The 13,534-nt window shown below is 45.3% G+C and overlaps 1 protein-coding gene across 6 annotated transcripts in view; it reads right to left on the bottom strand.

The window, feature by feature from the left end:
* LOC137545747 (vitamin D3 receptor-like) overlaps positions 1 to 13,534 on the bottom strand; it is a 310,410-nt gene that overhangs the window by 218,047 nt on the left and 78,829 nt on the right. For 2 of the 6 annotated variants that reach the window (XM_068267322.1, XM_068267323.1), the window contains exon 1: positions 8,573 to 8,760. The exons of the other annotated variants lie outside the window; for them this stretch is intronic. The gene's annotated coding sequence lies outside the window, so the exon portion shown is untranslated. Of the gene's footprint in view, positions 1 to 8,572; positions 8,761 to 13,534 lie in introns of those variants that run through there. 6 annotated transcript variants of the gene reach the window in all.

The raw sequence follows: 13,534 nt of genomic DNA on the forward strand, positions 1-13,534 counted from the left end.
TTCAACATAGTCATGGTGTGACCAGCATAAGACCTCAGTAAGTTGCTTAAATCATGGAAGTGTACCTAGAATTAAAATATTATATATATATATATATTAGTTTTGGGTGGAACTATCTTGTTGGAATAACCATACATTTTCACTTTTCACACGCAATGTGATCATCCGAGGATCGTCTATAACATGGATGCATAATAGCCTATCCCGATGAAAGCTGTGCAATAAAACATTTGCCAGCTACAGTAATTGTCAGTCAAACTAAGTGAGCCATATGGTAATAACCGTCATCATTCAGTCTACTGATGTCTCATTTGAAGAACAATAAAATCCACTTCTCACTTCCAAGTATACAGTACTGTGGTCTGCACATCACCTCTGCTCCACTCTTAGCCTTCTCACTTACTGCTGCTCTGCTTTACATAATGCAAGCAAACATTTCATTCCATTAGTAATGTATGTAAGATGAAACTCTTCAATTGCTCAGAAAAAGACAAATCACTTTAGTTCACTTCTATACATTGGCAAGATTAATGGCAAGCTCTATTTCAGCTGACTTACAAGTAAGCATGTAAATAGAGCCAAGTAAAGCACAGTTATAACAGGATTATTTTCAAATACTGTGTTATGAAAGTGCCCAGGTTTACTGCCAGTCACAGGATTAGGTTGGGTTCACAATGACCTCTAAATTGTTTTCCGCAACAGACTACAACGTACATATTAGCGGATGCTATGTTAACTATAGGATCCGCTCACATATGTCCACTGTGGCGACGTAACAAAGTATCAACAATGCAGGACTTTCCAAACTTTCAGGGAGCAGTATGCAGGGGTGTAACAATAGCTGCCACGACCCTAGTTATCATGGGGAGGAGGGTTAAGGGGGTCAGTTTCAGTAATAAGATGCAGAGTGCGGCTGTGTCATACATTACTTGGTCGCAGGGGGGCAGCACATCCACCTCCCTTCTCTTTTCACCAGTGCCGTATAGTCTATGACCTTGCGGCTCCAGTCTCTGCAGGTCATGTGACGTGCATGAGGCGCTGCAAGGAGACATAATATACAGCGCGGCTACAAAGAGAAGAGAGGAGGACGTGTCGCTAGGCCGAGAACATGTAATGTATGATGCTGCCGTGCTCTGCTAAATCGGGGGTGGGGGGATAAGCTATTGCAGTGGGGTCAGCCGAAGTTTCGATTTGGGTGGGCCAAGGGTTATGCAGGAGAGCCCGCCGGGTTCTAGGTATGCCCCTGGCAGTATGCTTTTTTTTTCAAGGAGTTTTGTGACTGTGCTGTCCTCCATGCAAGAATGACATAGTTTGCTGGGTCTTCCTAAATGCATTTCTACACAAGCTTGACACTACCTAATGTACATTGTATGACACAGAGCATTTTATACTTCAAAATCATTGAAAATTTTAGGATTACCTCTGATGTAATTATTTTGATAGAATGATCAGGCTACAATAGAAAAAAACTACAGTATGTATCTGGTATGATTGCGCACCACACATTATAACTTGCAAAGATCCAGTGAAAATATTTATGTTTCATCCAGACGTTGTTTCAGACACCCTAATGTGATTGTAATTATTGAACTGAGTCTTATGTGAATCAAACCTGTGTCAGGTCTGGGACCCGCTACTAGCACAAAGTGCTATCGCAATCTCTAGCAATTTGTGGTAGCGCTTTGCAAGCGATTTTGGAAGCAATTCCCATGCTCCTATATCATACATTAGAATGGAAACGCACCCAAAATGCTGTATGTCCTGCAATTGCTCCAGTGGGGATCTGTTCCATCCACTTACATTGGCAACGCGTTTAGGGAAATTCTTAGTAATTGAAAGGGATCCGAAAACCGCTGCCAAAAATGCTCTAGTGGGTCCAGCCCTCAAGGTTTCTTTAGAATGAAATCTGAGCGGATTGTGCAGTATGATTGCAACAAACTTAAAAATAATGATAGAGTCCACTGACTTGAGCATGAATTCAGTACTGAAGTGGAACTATGTACAGTCTCAAACATATGCCTAGATTTTATGCCTCAAGTGGTTACAAAAATGAACTGTTCATTTCTGTCTTGGGGCACAAACACCTGCCTAAAGGAAAGAAAACGCTCTGGGCCTAAACACATTGCACTTCACTCAGCAACGCAGGAGACTGTGGGCTAGACACAAACGCTAGGCACCTGCATTGCTCTACATTGCAGCGCTGTTTCATTCCACCAAGCTAAATGAGACATAGCTGTTCTCAAAATGCATGCAGCAGAACGTTGTGACAGCTAATGCTGCCCATCAGTGTGGCCATCAGTCTGATGTTCCTGCATATCACACACTGAGACACGTTGCTGAAATCCAATGAGCAACACAATGGTGTGGCCAGGCCCAGTGTGGCCAGAGAGGAAATACAGAATATATTAGGTGACATGGTGGCATAGTGGTCAGCACTCCCGCCTTACAGAGCTGGTTCCCTGGTTCGAATCCTAAACAGAAAACTATCTGAATGGAGTTTGTATGTTCTTCTTGTGTCTGAATGGGTTTATACCAAGCGCTTCGGTTTCCTCCCACATCCCAAAACATACAGAGAAGTGAATTCATTTTTTCCCTAAATTGGCCTTCTACTATGATGACATATTACCATGGATGCGCATGGATCGCTCCCACACTGCCGTCCTTCGCTGTCTGTAGCTCCGGTATCGGGTCCCATCACTTCAGCCAATCGGGGCCACTCTTTGCAGCAGAAGTGTGCTCTCTACATATTTCTCCAGGGGCTGCTGGAGAGATACGCAAAGAGCGCACTTCTCTTACGTCAGACTGGCTGCGACTGACAGGAGTGACGGGACCCGATACCGAAGACGCGGATGACGGCAACGTGGAAGCGATTCATGCGCATGGGGCTGGAGGAAGCCCCAGGTAGCTATAAAACTTTGTATTTCCTTGATCTCTGGTTTCCTTTAAAGCACACCTGTACTAAATCAGATGTGATAGTTACTTACCTGAAACTTTTTCTAGTCCCTCCGTAGTGTGTCAGGTCCCTCAGCGTCCTCTGGGTCCCCTCCATTCACCCACCCCAAGAAATCTGTAGCCGGAGCTCCAGTTGTGCCAACAGTGCCGTACGCATACACTCCAGGATCGCACTCCCATCATCAGGGGAGTTCTACCCATGCAAAAAAAAAATGAAGCATACATTTGCAGAACCCTCCCAGCGATATGAGCATGATCATGGAGCGCACGCAGATGGGGCCACGAATGCACAGCTGGTGCAACATTTTAGACATGCCAGCGGGAGAACGGAGAGGACCCAGGGGGCTGGAAGAAGACCCAGGTAAGTAAAAGTCACATTTTCTGGTTTAATTCACATTTGCTTTAAAGGGATACTTAAGCCTGGGGGAAAAAAAGCAGTTTAACTTACATGGGGCTTTTTGTAGGCCTCTGCCGTCATCCTGTGCCTGCGCCGGACCGTCCAGTCAGCAGCAGTGACCCCCTCAAAGCTGGCCAGTGGTGGTCAGCCGCAGACTAGTGCGCCTGCGCTCCACGCATCCTAATCGCATTCTCTGCATGCGAAGAAGTGATTTCCCAGTACAGCGCATGTGCAGAACACTGCCACGTACAGGGCGCGATGAGGAGGCGCGTGGCCGGCCAGCTTTGACGGGGTCGCCGCTGCTGACCGGAGGGTCCCAAAAGGATGGTGTGAGCCCAGGATGACTGCAGGGGGCTGCAAGAAGCCCCAGGTAAATTAAGATTATTTTTTGTTCAGGCGTAAGATTTCCTTTAAAGCAAATCTAAAGTAAATGTGCTTACATTGGTATAGGGAAGCCTCTTTATGTACAAATGTTTTTGATTATGTCATCTCATACACATGCTCCAAGGCTGCCAAGCTGTAGGCACATACAGTAGGTTTTGTGTGTTTGGATTCTAAAGCTGAGCATGACTGGGGTCATTTTCAAAGTTTAAAGCAATGGCAGCTTCCTAGTAAATGTCTGTCTGCCCTCAGGGATTGGTCAAACATACCAGATGTTTAGATGAAATTTGGGGGCTCCCAAACGCATACTAGATTCTCACCTGAGGCGGTCCTTATCGGCTGCCCCAGTCGGCTTTAATCCAGTGTAAGTACATAGGATTTAGGCCTGGTGCACACCAAAACCCGCCAGCAGATCCGCAAAATGCTAGCAGATTTTGAAACGCTTTTTCTTATTTTTCTGTAGCGTTTCAGCTAGCGTTTTGCGGTTTTGTGTAGCGGTTTTGGTATAGTAGATTTCATATATTGTTACAGTAAAGCTGTTACCGAACAGCTTCTGTAACAAAAACGCCGGCAAAACCGCTCTGAACAGGCGTTTTTCAAAGCGGTTTGCGTTTTTCCTACACTTAACATTGAGGCAGAAACGCATCCGCAATCCAAAAAATGCCTCACCCCAGGAGTATGCGTTTCTGCAAAACGCCTCCCGCTCTGGTGTGCACACCCCCATTGAGATACATTGACCAATCGTATCCGCAGCCGCAATCGGCTGCAGAAACGCTGAAAAAGCCGCTCAGTGTGCACCAGCCCTTAATGTTTACTTAAAGGGGAAGGTAACCCCTCAGCGAGCCTTATTCACTTTTCTTTTAATACGTTTACTCCTTCTTATCAATAAAATGCCTTTTAATCCACCAGCAAGCAAGAAAATAGAATAATTTTGACTTTTTCAATTGCAGAGTGCTGAAATGTTATTTTAAACAGAAGATGATCTTAGGAGAAAAAGTAGAAGGGAAAATGTAATAGAATCAGGGCCAGTGGGAGAATGTAGTAGAAGTATAAACAGTTAATGACATAAGAATGCAAGAATATGCATGTGTTATAATCCAGTAATGACTCTCACGGTATGATGAAGGAAGGGACTCCCGAAAGCTTATCCTATAACAGTTTTTGCTATGGAGATACAAAAAGAGTATCACACAGGGTACTCAACTTTATTGAAGCTGTGAGCGAACTAACATGGATACAGTCATCATACTTCTGATTGGTCAATTTATACCATTGCCAAGAACAGATATTTAATATGTGCCAATCGGAGGATGCTGCTGATGACTGAAGAGGATAGTGTGGAGGTTTTTTTTTTTGGTTTTTTTTTTAACAAATCATGCTCCCTTTGTTGAACTTTATTTAATGAGTTGCTAAGAGATGCACGCGGCAGGTGTACTCTGGGGGATACCTGGGTTGGGAGCAGGGGGCACTTAAATTTGTCAGTCAGACCATTAAACTAAATAAGAAGGTTGTAAAAAATGATCAGTTATAAATATTTAGATATTGAGAAACAGCCAGGGCACTATCTGCACAGAATTTGTATGTTCTCCCAGTGTCTTCGTGGATTTCCTCCGGGCTCTACGCTTTCCTCCCACACTCCAAAAAATATGGGTAAGTTAATTGGCTTCCCCCTGTAAAATGTCCCTAGACTACGATACATACACTACACGATACATACATAGGCATATGACTATGGTAGGAATTAGATCGTGAGCTCCTCTGAGGGACAGTTAAATTACAAGAATATATATACTCTGTACAGCACTGTGGAAGATGTCAGCACTATATAAATACTACATAATAATAATAATAATTCTTTAAGGGGTTCTGTTGTAGTTTTTAAAAACAAAAAGTGTCACTTACCTGGGGCTTCTACCGGCCCCCTGCAGACATATTGTCCTACGCTGTCATTCAAGGGTTCTCCCGTCCCCCGCCGCAAGTCACTTCCCAATTACTAACTAGACGAATGCCAGTGCACCTGTGCGGCCATGGCTGTGCGCATCCTCGCTCCCACTCACATCTCCGAGTGCTTCCTGCGCAAGCACAGTATGAGAAAACTTGTACTGCGCAGGAAGTTCCCGGAGACGCGAGTGGGAGCGAGGACGCGCGTGGCCATGGCCACTCAGGCACAGTGGCATTCGTCTAGTAAGATGAATAATTGGGAAGTAACCCGCGGCACGGGGACCGGAGGGTCGTTGAGGAGCAGTGCGGGACAAGATGTCTACAGGGGGCCAGTAGAAGCCCCAGGTAAGTGACACTTTTTATTTTTACTAACCACAACAGAACACCTTTAATAGGGGTTACTTGGCAAACCCTGTGTTTGAAATGAGGTGTACATGCTGTGATAATGTTGAAAACACTGCTCTAATAGGGCATTAAGTACATAAGAATAAGAGGATTTTAATGGAAAAACTTATAAACCATACATGGGTCAATTTTCTGGCAGATTCTCAGATGACTTTGGTTAACTCTGCCAGTGTAGAAATGAAAGAGTCACTCTAATGCCGAATTAAACTTGCGTTTATAGAAAAGGTAGCAAACACGACATTCGGGGTGAACCACTTTCTCAAGTGTACACTTGAGAAAGGGGTTCACCCCAAATCATGTTGTGTTTGCTACCTATTCTATAAACACAAGTTAAATTTGCCATTAGAGTGCCTCCTTCATTTCTACATTGATTTTATCTGTGGTGGAGTGGTGACCCACGGAGGAATAGAGCACCGGCGGACCAGGTGTGTGAAGCCTGGTGGAAAACCCTACTCAGCAAACCCATGTTGTAACTCTGACAGTGATCTAATGACCCCAGTATATCCGATTGATAAACTGATCAATTTCGGACAGTTCATAGAATGAAAGAGTGATTGGGGAGAATGGTACATGTTTGACGAGTGGGTCTGAAAGAAGCAGTCGGGAATCAGCTGCTTTATATAGCATTGTCCTGCATTAAAATGCATAAAACACATGCAAAATACTGCAATAAAACAGTAAATACTGCCTCTGAGTCCAGCAGAGTGGCCCTTTTCCTATTTGGAATTGGAAGTTTAGGAGTAGATGATTCTCATGTGGGTGACATAGTCCACAATTTTAGCTTTGGTATTACTGTTTGGTTCTCCACAGCTTATATATGTTTTTGTGCTTTCCATATCGTTGCCTAGAGGGAAAAAAAAAATCACTTATACCCAAGCCTGGAAGATAAGAATATGACTAAAGCTTCACTGAAAATATGATCCCTTCCCTCGTTCTACCGTTCTCTCATTCTACCTACTTCCTTCGCTATGTAAGCCTCGAGAATAAAGTTTTTACTAAAGCCCTGCTGAAAATATGATACTTTCTCTCACTCTCCCTACCACCCACATTGCTGAAGCCTTAAGGTTTCGATTGGAGCGCTACTTTAACTAATCTGACCTAGGTGTTGTTTTGCAAGCATAGCAAACTGACAGCAATGCAGTTCTCCCAATTAACCCTTGGAAATATTTACTCCTTAAACAAAAGCAAGGTCGTTTTCCAAACGTTTACAAGATAAAGGACTGCGGAGCATCCAAAAGAACAAATAAATAAGGAATCCTTGACTCAAGACAATCGTAACTCCTTAAAAAACGAATTATCAAATCTGTCGGCAAATACACCCGTCCAAAGAGCAATACATATCATCCATAGAGGACACCTTAATCCTGTAAAAAGATGTTGCAATGATGAGATAGAACAGTATTCTCGGAACACCAGTGTGAGTCATGGCCACAAAAGAAAAACATGCAATTACAAGAATTTAAAAATAATCTATAACTCAGACACAGATTAGCCAATCGGCCCCTAACAAAATATGTAAGGGACAAATTCACGTAAACAAACACCAATATACCAAAGAATAACTATGCAGCAACTAACAAACTCTTTGTTTAGAAGTGTTAACAGGAAAAAGCACGCAACGCCCACATGCATGCCCCCCCGCACGCCGCCTTCCCAAGTGCAGAAACTGGCATGAAACCCGGTGTAAGGACGGAGGCATTTTAATAGTAAGACTTCGATGGTGGCATTATACACATAGATTAAAAGGGGGGGGGGGGGGTTAACCAGTAATGTTGCCACAAAAATGTCTTTTCCTCACCCTCGGCCATGCATCAGATATTTTTGGCTATTAATTTGCAAAAGGTATACTGGCAATCCTGCTTGGTGTACACAGCCCCATGGCGGGCTACAATAAAATGCACATATACACACATATATTTAATATATATTATTAATATTATTATTATCATTCCTTCTATTGCTAGCATTACACAATACATATGCGCACCAGCCCCATGGCAAACTACAATACGAATATATATATATATATATATATATATATATACACACACACACACACACTGTGTATGTATATATAGGCACACATTTTCTACAGCTAGAATTACACACACATACATCTATACACTGCTCAGTACTGTGTGACATGACAGCAGGGACTCGCCATGTAACCTATCAGCGCTCAGAGCGGATGAGTGGAATAGTTGTGTGAACAGCCAGTGGTTGGGTGATTGGTAGAAGCTGTCCAGCAGCACGGCGAGGTGACGTTCAGTGTCTGTCACTGTCACCCAGGCACGGCGACAGCACACACACTGGACAAGCAGCGAGGGGACAGTAGTAGTAGTAGGAAGTGAAGTGTCACTGACACCCCGGCCAGGCAGCAGCACACACGGGACCCAATGGAGAGGGCAGCAGCACACACGGGACCGCAGTGGTATTGGGTATTGGTAGTACCCCCCGCCAGGTAGAGAGCGGACGGCAGCAGGAAGTGGCACTTACTCTGTGAATGGCTCCCCGGGCAGCGCGTCTCCGGCTCGGCACGTCTTCGCCAACAACTTCCAGTCAGAAGAAGACGGGGAAAACACAGCGAAGGACGTGACAAGTTTCCCCGGGGGTAGGGAATGCCCCGTAGTGCGAGGGGCGGGACGAGCCGTCCTTCCTGTCAGTGCCCCATTCACCGGCCTGACTGTCACCCTCAGAGGGAGGGGGCGGGGTCCGGCGCATTAACCCCTCGCTGGCCTCCTCTCCAGCACCTGCTGGGACTTTAACTTCCATACACAACTGTGGGAAAAATGAATATGTTCATGGAAGTAATGGAGTATTGCTGCTGCTCCTCGGGTTATGCTGGACAGCTATCCAATATAAATAACACTTTAACTACTGCTGTTATAAATGGAGTTTTGTGTGAAACAGAATACCTCATCAATTTCTGTAGTGGAACTAACTTGTGTGTATAAAACACTCATGCACTGAAAACAGTTTACACTGGCGACCCAAAGAGAAAAATAGCTTTAGCCATCTGTTTTGTAGAGCCTATTATTTTTATCTTTTATTTATACAGCGCCAACATTTTCCATAGCGCTGTACATAGTATAGGACAAATATTGGGGTAAATATATACATGCAAAGTTCAAGACACTGTACGGTCGTGACATCCGGTAATACAAGTACAAATACATACATTGGGCTCTATTCATAAAAGGTTACCGCAAGTTTTCCGCTCAAAACAGCGGATTTTCCCGTCCATTTAGCAAAGTGGGCATTCATAAAAGCTGTTCCCGCATGAAAATCTACAATCCCCCAGCAGAGCGAGAAATTTCCGCCTTCTCCAGCTTTTTTCTAGATTTATCTAGAAAAAAGTAACAAAATGGCCATTCATAAAGTTTAGAGGAAGCGGTATGTGGACGGGAAATACCGCTTCCTCTGATTTTGCGGATTACAGACAAGTGAATGGGACAGACCTCCCAGAGAGAGCAGTGCACGGAGGGACTCTGCCGGCTGAAGTGTTTCCGCATGCCTTCCGACAGCTTACCGCCAGCCTTCAGCGGGAGATCTCCGCACTTGCATCGCAGCTGGCAAGATTTTTATGAATTACCACCCAGAAGTCTAAAATACCGCTGCGGTATTTTCCCTCCAGGAGTTTTTTCGACACAAATGTTTTATGAATAGAGCCCATAGTGGATGTGTGGATTGAGAATGGTGCGCATTCATATGGTGAAGTATAGCAAAATAAGAAACAATAGGAGAAGGTCCCTGCCCTTGTGAGCTTACAATGTAGAGCCTATATAACCAACCAGATCTGTTCCAGTTTGTGAGGGATGGTCCCTTTATGAGGTGCTAAATCCCTCTTTTAGTGATATTCCATTTTTTTACTGATATTCTACAAGCGGCTATTCCCAACGCCCAAATTACCAATGTGTGTTTTACAGGTAGGTCCACTGGATTACAGTGCTGGGACAAAGGTCTCCAGCACACAAGAGAGGAACTCCAAAGTGCTTCCCGTCCCCCCGAATTGTGCATGCCATCAGTATTGCACACCTTTATGTGGAAGGAACTGCAGCTGTATTATATTTTCATCAGAGCTTTAGTAAAAACTTTATTCTCTAGGCTTACATAGCTGCTTGCCCACAGAGACAATTAGGGATTCCATCAGGGGTTTTGCCTTACTCCCACCGACAAATTAATCCATCCACAAAGGCATGCTGGGGTAGCTCGCAGGCAATGCTACAGGTAGCAGGTGCGCCAACGAAATAACCTACCCGTCGAATCTTCCTACATCCAGTGATAAACGCATAGCAGGAGGGTTAAGGGTTAGGGAAGGGGAGGGGATAGTAAAGTCTATGGGAAGTAGGTTAGTTTGATGGACCGGCACCACTGTCACCCTCTGGTTTGAACTAACCTCCCCCGGGCTCCCCATCAATTCGGCTTCGCAGCCACGTGTCCTCACTGAGGCCCAGGGTCGGACTGGGCGCTGGGGGCCCACCAAAGAAATTTCAACCTGGGGCCCACACATCCCATGATTGCGGTGAAAAAAGAGCGTGACCATGCACCGGAAGATGGGCGTGGTCATGATGTATTATGGACAGGGCCAAATGTACATGATCTTAGCAGCATTGTAATTCAGAGACACTGCTGCCCAGCAAAACTTTGCATAGAGTCCCCTCCTTCAATATAATGTAATGTCCTACTTTGCAGAGGTTGCGACCGCAGAGGTTGTGACCGCATCAGGGCCCTTGGGCCAAAGGGGCCCTGAAGGGCCCTCCCTCAACTACAGTATTACCTCTCTACTGGTCCTGTGCTCATAATAAGAAAGCAATAATAAGAAAGCAATCATAAAACCCCTCCTGAAGAAACCATCACTAGATCCTGATTCTGTAACCAACTACAGACCGGTGGCGAACTTACCATTCCTATCAAAAGTTATCGAGAAAGCAGTCGCCAACCAGCTAGAAGCCAGGCTTACAGATAACAACATCTTTGATACTTTTCAGTCAGGATTCAGGAAAAGGCACAGCACTGAAACGGCATTAGTCCGAGTAATGAATGATCTACTTACTGCAAGGGACAAGGGTGATTGCTCAATTCTGATTCTTCTTGACTTGTCAGCAGCATTTGATACTGTGGATCATGAAATTCTTATCCAGCGACTGAAGAATTACTGTGGCCTAAGGGGTACTGTTCTTAGATGGTTTCAGACCTTCCTATCTGGCAGGACACAGCAAGTATGTCTGGGCACACACTACTCTAATCCAGTGCCACTTGCCTATGGAGTTCCACAGGGTTCTGTACTATCACCATTACTCTTTGCAACCTATATGCTCCCACTGGGCAAAATAATCCAGAACTATGGCCTAGGATACCATTGTTATGCAGATGACACACAACTGTATCTGTCCTTCAAGCCTGGCACCCAAGACCCATCAGCATCCATAAATGCGTGTCTAGTGGATTTACAAAATTGGATGAACACCAGCTGGCTGAGGCTGAACTCTGACAAAACAGAGGTGTTGGTGGTAGGTGGTCCACACATGATGGATAAAGTTCAAAACGCTCACCACCTCAAACTAGCAATTGGGGGAGATACTGTACAGTATAAAGACTCTGTGCGAAACCTTGGGGTGATCCTGGATGGAAATCTAAAACTCAGACAGCAGGTATCAGCTGTCGTCAAGTCTTCCTTCTTCCATCTAAGAAATATAGCGAAAATCAAACACCTTATCCCAGCTGAAGACCTACCTGCCCTGGTTCACGCATTTGTATCCTCCCGCCTAGACTACTGCAACGCCCTGTTCATCGGATCTACAGATAAGGCTCTGCGCCCCTTACAGCTAGTACAGAATGCTGCAGCCAGACTCCTAGCCAATGCCCCCCGCAGCTCACACATCACCCCAGTACTGCAAACTCTTCACTGGTTGCCAGTAAAATGGAGAATCAATTTTAAGATCTGCCTGCTGACATTCAAGGCTCTACACCACATGGGACCCAAATACATAGCGGATCTATTGGAACTTTATGCCCCTTCACGCACCCTCCGCTCTGCCAACAAGATGAAGCTGGTTATTCCCAGGATACACTTAACATTTGGTGCTCGGGCCTTTTCCTACGCAGCCCCTACTCTATGGAACTCACTTCCACAATCAGTACGAGAGGCTCCTTCTCTGGACAGCTTTAAAAAAAGGCTAAAAACTCACCTCTTTTCCCGAGCCTTTGAGACTGCATAATGCAGGGTCACAGCGCTTTGAGTCCCCAGGGAGAAAAGCGCTATATAAATATTATTGTTGTATTATTGTTATAATAATCACTTCTATAGATGCTTTGAACAGTGGTAATCATTAACAAGCTATTTCCCATCCCCTTCTTGCACCTCTGATACTGTAGTTGCCATTGGCAGATTTTGGTGCGTCGTATCAATTGTTATGTATAGAGTGCTTGGGGGGCCCCATTGTAAAATTTGCATCAAGGCCTACAGCTCCTTAGCTACGCCACTGCTCTCAGCATGAGTGATTACAGCACTGAGAAGAGAATTTTTGTGCTGCAGGCAGCAATTGGAGCTCTGTCAGACAAGGAGGGTGGGGGGGGCACCAGAGACCTGGAGGTGGGACCCACCGAGGGAAAAAACTGTACTACTGTGGCCCAGTCCGACCCTGCTGAGGCCCGATCATAAGTAACTGCGTGCCCGCCCACAAACCGCCCTGAATCAAAGAGCAGACTGGCACGGTTGTAGCGTCAGTGTTGCTTAGCAACAGTAGGAAGCAGGCCAAGCAACACTGACGCTACAGCCGCCCCTGTCATCTCTCTGATGGTAGCGTCACTTATGATCAGAGCTCCCACGGCGGGCAAGACACATGGCTGCAAACTGTCGGGGAGGCTGCGGTAAGTTAGTTCAGACTAGAGGGTGATGGGCAAGGCGAGAGGAATGTGCTCTTAAGCTGCTGCGCCCAGAGACTGTAGCATTGCTGGCCTCTGCCTCACCCTGGCCCTGCTGGATTAGTCCAAGTGTTGAAACTGAGGAAGGCTGGGTTCACACATGAATCTGTACACAGTCATGTCCTGTGCATTTTGTATCAGTTTTCTATCATTTTTAACTGACAGGAATTGAACTGTACACTTTTTATGTGTGAACCCAGCCACAGAACACTGATACAAAACTGACAGGACAGGACTGGAAATGAACTGTACATTGTGTGAACCCTGCCTTACTCTGTGCAGCTCTTTGCTCATGCAGGAAGAAGGGAGCTTTCTAGGCAGCCCAAGCTCAACAGAGAGTACAGGTCCCATGCTTTCAAAAAAGTGTAGGAGCTTTCCCTCTCCTTTGGTGAGTATGTCATTTTTTTAGGTGGGCATACTTATGGCAATCATAAAAAAACCAACCAGATACTTACCTAAGGAGAGGGACGGCTCTTGGTCCTAGAGAGCCTTCCCACTCTTCTCGCGGTCCCCTTCCAGCGCTGGCTCCCCATA

Source organism: Hyperolius riggenbachi, chromosome 2 (genome assembly GCF_040937935.1).
Source record: "Hyperolius riggenbachi isolate aHypRig1 chromosome 2, aHypRig1.pri, whole genome shotgun sequence".
Classification (NCBI taxonomy): Eukaryota; Metazoa; Chordata; class Amphibia; order Anura; family Hyperoliidae; genus Hyperolius; species Hyperolius riggenbachi.